Source organism: Pleurodeles waltl, chromosome 7 (assembly GCF_031143425.1).
Source record: "Pleurodeles waltl isolate 20211129_DDA chromosome 7, aPleWal1.hap1.20221129, whole genome shotgun sequence".
Taxonomy (NCBI): domain Eukaryota; kingdom Metazoa; phylum Chordata; class Amphibia; order Caudata; family Salamandridae; genus Pleurodeles; species Pleurodeles waltl.
Genome location: NC_090446.1, coordinates 1,314,707,681 through 1,314,713,051, shown reverse-complemented (window position 1 = coordinate 1,314,713,051; position 5,371 = coordinate 1,314,707,681).

The following is a 5,371-nucleotide window of genomic DNA, read 5'->3' as shown; positions in this document are numbered from 1 at the left end:
CCTATACTAACAAAGCTAGCACGATATAAGTAAGTCTCAAAATCAAATGATATACATATACGAACATTACTAGCTGTCCATAGCGACGGAAGAAACGCAATCTACGCAAAATCTTGATTATAATGCACTCGGTTATAGCAATGCAAATCACTAATATAAGCAACTGAATTTAACTAATTGCATACATCGGTCAGCATAACAAGATTTCAATTTAGCATGGTGCATCAAGTGAATACCTCAACTAACCTCTAATTAGCATTGGCATGTGGGGCTTCATGCAAAACTAATTTAGTCAACCCAAATTTAGAAAACTTCTAGCTTGGGCCCTATCAAAATAAGCAGTTGGTACCTAAGAAGGAAAACACAATGCATAATACAATTATCCTTTCATATTTACCAAATACAATCAGCATTCAAGGAAAATTCTTCGTTCTTCAGGTACCAGTTCGATCAGCATGGGGCAGATTTCAAAGGGGCAAAGTTAAAGCAAGTTTCCTTGCGGCAGCAAGGAGAATGGGGCAAAAGTTACTGCATGGGCAGGACAGGGCAAAATTAAATTAAAGTCTCTAGGGTGAGAATTCTTTAAAGTCTCTTTCTCTGTGACAGAGAAAAGGCATCAAAGGGTTCGTTCCAAAATGGCGTCTTGCTTCAGGCTTCAAAATGGCATCAAGGAAAATGGCTGACTTCTCTTTGTCCGGTGGGTTTAAGTAAGAAACGTTCCAAATTCTTCAGGGTCTTCCATTGGAGGGTTTATAGGGTGGCTTCCTTTTGACCAATGAATAGTGACTTTCTCCTAGTACTCATTTATGCATAAGGCGTTCTTGGGGCCTTGGAACACAAGTTGCAACAAAGTTTGCCAATTAATTCTATATCAGTGACTTTATTGTCTGCACCTGCAGAAGCTGACCTTGCTTCAAAGGGGATGAATCTAGCCTAGCACGAAACCTTGAGATAAGTGTATTAGTCATTTCTACTGGAAAAATACAACCTTAAGGTAAAAGAACATGTCTTTGTTAATACAAGTGAAAACCACGCAGTTAAATTTGAGACCAGGCAACTAGGCCAAAGCCTCTGCTAAATTTAAGCTAAGCATATAAGTTTCAACAAGAAAATCATAGAATACATTTGCAATTATGGCGGATTACTACATTGTCAATTCTTCATGATTAATTAAGCTTGTTTATAATAATGGCGAACTACCTCGTGGGCACAAATTTCCCACGTACATTATTTTTCTTTGCTAAAATCACACTACTTTATATGATTTTGATACATGATGGATGAGTATTTGTTAGTCTTTCTTTTTCTGCGTCATCAATCCCTCCTCTGACGACTAATTATGTCAGCACATCAAATCTTCCACCACAAATTTTATTCCATTAAAATTCTGTTTTAGTAATTTGGCACTTCAGTCAATTCCTTCTTCCTTTTTGTTCCCTTTGATTTTTCCATGTATATTTCTTCTATTTTATTTTGTTCTTTCTCTTCTCTTCTCCTTTTTCTTCTTGATTTCAATATTTTAATAGCTTTCCAAATTCCCCAAATACCTAATAAGCAGATTAATATTATTAATATTCATTTTACTATTTTCAGTAATATTCCGTTCCAAATGTTACTGAGCCAATTTCCCACGGAAGCAAATCCTTTTCCAACCTTTTCCCATACTCCTGGTTCTTTCAATTCTTTCAAATCTGTACTCTTGTTAGTTAAATTTGTAAGCATTTTTCTAATTTGCCCACTGTTGTCTGGAATATAAGAACAACAGTGACGTGAACTAAGCATTTTGCAAACGCCTCCATTCTTTGCTAAAAGAATGTCTAAAGCAAGCCGATTTTGAAGAGTCATAGCTCTTTCTGCAGCAAGTTCAGCATCAATCAGGATCATGGCTCCTGAGAATTTTGTCAGCATGCTATCCACAATAGTAGACAACTTTCGTATTTTAATTGAAATCAATATAACTCGTACCGAAGGAATCATTGCTCCAAATATATCTCCTACCACACCAGAAGCTGTCTCCCTCTTCTGAATACGATGTAATTCAGACAGCTTTGGAAATTTCTTTAAGTCGTCTAGTTGGAAAATCTTTGGAAATACTATTCCCAAATAACATCTCCCATACCATCCTTTTGGAAGACGATAATAGGCATTGAGTCCACAAAGATAGTATACTCCTGGAGTAGCTGGATCTAGGCCATTTAGCATGAACGTCCATTTAGCCTGAAACAAAAACACATGTTTACATTCACTCGTTCCCACAAAGATTGTGTCATAATATGATTTAGGTCTATATATGCAAAGCTTTCCTACGTGCATTGCATCTAAAGCTAATTTCCCTTGTGTCTTTATCGCGGCAAAAGCATAGTTATCTACAGATGTCCTCTTGTGTAATTCCCTTTCTAATTTCTCCTTCACCACTTTCCTTCTATTTTCAGTGTGATCTAAAAAGCTTTTCTCTACAAGTGAAAGCAAGCATATAAGGTTTTCTCTATGAGCTTGAGCTGTGGAAAAAGGTGATAATGGTTCAAAGAAAGCCCTAACTATTTTTATATAATAATCTCTTGCTACTTTACTCAAGTACTCTATTATGGGGACATATGAAAACATGACATCATGATTGGAATAGAAATATTGAATAGACTCCTGGCCATAAAATCTGGTCAGTGACAAGCTACATGATATTCCATACGTAAGAGGCATGCTATGATATGTCACTCCTTCTATTACTGAGGTAGGTATTTGTGTGCACACATAACAATCTTTCGCATCCATTGTCTCAACGTACTCATTCAGCAAGCGATAGAAGATGTTCGAGGAGAGCTCTTTCTTGTTGTGTAAATATTTCTTGTCTTGTTTGAGTTTCTGCAAAGGAGTTAATTCAGTAGTAGTTTTAGAAGTAGAAGCATCATTCGAGTCTCTTTCATTCTTTCCATGCATTCCAAGAACTATTGCTATAATTATTAGTACACATGCAGTTATTAGACCTATACACATGTATTTACAACATTTCATTTTGTGTCCTTTTGTAATGTAGCCTGTCATGATCTATATAGAATCTGAAAGTTGAAGACACTTTATCAAATTAGATTTGTAGATATATATAAAGCTGAACGAGTTCAATGTTCACACGGTTTTCTTTAGCAGCTTAGTCTCTTATAAGATTAGCAGCTTTGTCTCAAGATCGATTTCAAAGTCAATCAAGTTATCAATGTCTTATCCGGTCCAAAGGTCAATCAGGTTATCAATGTCTTATTCTGTAATGTTCATGAAATTTCACTTCTCAGGTACCAAAGTGTTGTTCTGCTTCTTCGTTTTCAAGACTGAGAGATAGAAATTCGTCTGACCAATCGTTAGTGGCTGTGTATGCCCACTCTGGACCAGAATATCTTCTGCTCAGTATTCTTTTCCTTTTCAATTTTGCATCACCTTTTGATTCTATCTCGCTGATGTCTCGTTCTTTGGCTGTGCCTTTTTCTTCAGTTGGTGATGTTATTACAATAGACACTTCTTTTCTTTTCTCCTTCAATTTTGGCCCTTCATTTTCTTTTAATATTTCTTTAGTCTTTGATTTCACTGACGAAATGCTTTGTCTCCGTTTTGCGCTGCTTTCACCTGATGGACCTGCAACTGGTTCTGGAAGAACTTGAACAATTTCACTCTGTTCAGTCTTGTCTCCTTCCCCTAGGAGGTTAATCAGGTTTTTTCTTTCTTTTCCTGTATCGTCTGCTTCTGGGAAAGCCCTCCTCTTATTAGGCTCTCCTGCTTCTTCACCTGTGACAGGATCTTTGTCACCTTCAGGATCTTTGTCGCTTCCTGAGGCTTCTTCTCTGTTGTCCTCAAAAGGATCTACTGCGTCTTCCTCAGAAAATATTTCTCCTGTTTCGATTTCTTCTCGTTCACTTCCAGGCTCTCTTTGTTCTGTCTCAGTGCCTGGTACTTTCCTGTCAGCTGCTGGTAATTTCACCGCTTCAACTTCCTCTTCCGTGGGGCATGTCACCCTTTGCGTGTGACTGGCGTGAATCCAGTTGGGAACTCCCGCACACTTCACAGCGGTGTTAGTTGTCAGAATCACTTGATAAGGTCCTTTCCAACGAGGTTCCAGACACGACTTCCTCACATGCTTCTTTATCACGACCCAGTCAACTGCTTTCAGGGCGTGTCTTTCTGGGTCAGTTTCAGTAAAGGTTTGGCTAGAGCCGAGAAATTGGGAATCCATTGGCAACAGTAGCTCACCATTCCCAAAAACTTTCTCACATCCCTCCTCGTTTTGGTTGGACTCATTTGAAGTACACTTGTTATTCTTTCTTTCATGATTCTTCTCGACCCTTTCTCTATTTGGTGACCCAAATATTTCACTTTCTTCTGGCAGAACTGTAATTTTGAAGGAGACACTTTGTGTCCATTCCTTCCCAAATGGTTCAATAGGGCAATAGTGTCAACCGTACAGTCATTTTCTGTCTTGGATGCGATCAGTAAATCGTATACTGTACTAAGGTTGATTCAAATGGTAATTCCAATGATTCCAAATCTTTCTTTAGAATCTGATTGAAAATTGATGGTGACTCCAAAAACCCTTGAGGAATTCGACACCAACTGTAGAAATGTCAAGGAATTTGAAGCAAAAGAGAAATTGGCTGTCCTCATGAAGAGGCACAGAAAAGAATTCTTGGGACAAGTCGATGACTGAGACCCACTCTGCATCACAGGGAATTTGAAACATTATCACAGCTGGGTTTGGTACCACGGGACAACATTTGACTATTATGTCATTTATTTTTCTCAAGTCTTGAACAAATCGGACCTTTCCACTCGGTTTTATTAGTCCCATGATTGGTGAATTACATGGACTACTTAGTACTTCTCTCAGTACTCCCTGTTTTACAAACTCGTCAATGAGTTGGGCGACTTTCATGAGAGTGTCTTGTGACATATGATATTGCGGAGTCTGAGGAAAATTTACATTGGGTTTTACAGTCACTTTCACTGGTTCTGCTCCCTTAGCCAAGCCTACTTCTTTCTCTGTCATATCCCACACCTCCTTTTCAACTGTTTCCTGTAATTCAGCAGGAATATCTGCTTCAGTGAGCATTGGGTAAAGATTAATCAGGGGATACTCTTCATCAACAGTTTCCGTTTCGTCCTCTCCTAAACTATCCTCTTATTCCTCATCACTGATCGTCTGAATTTTAATTCCATCATTTGAACACATAATCGAGCATCCCAATTTACACAAAAAATCTCTCCTAATAGGATATCGGGCTTGAGTCACACACCACAAATTTATGTGACCCTTGAGAGTTACCAATTCTGACTTGCACTGGATCTGTGATTGGGTTTGTCAGATACCTATTTGCTACTCCCACTACTTGAACTG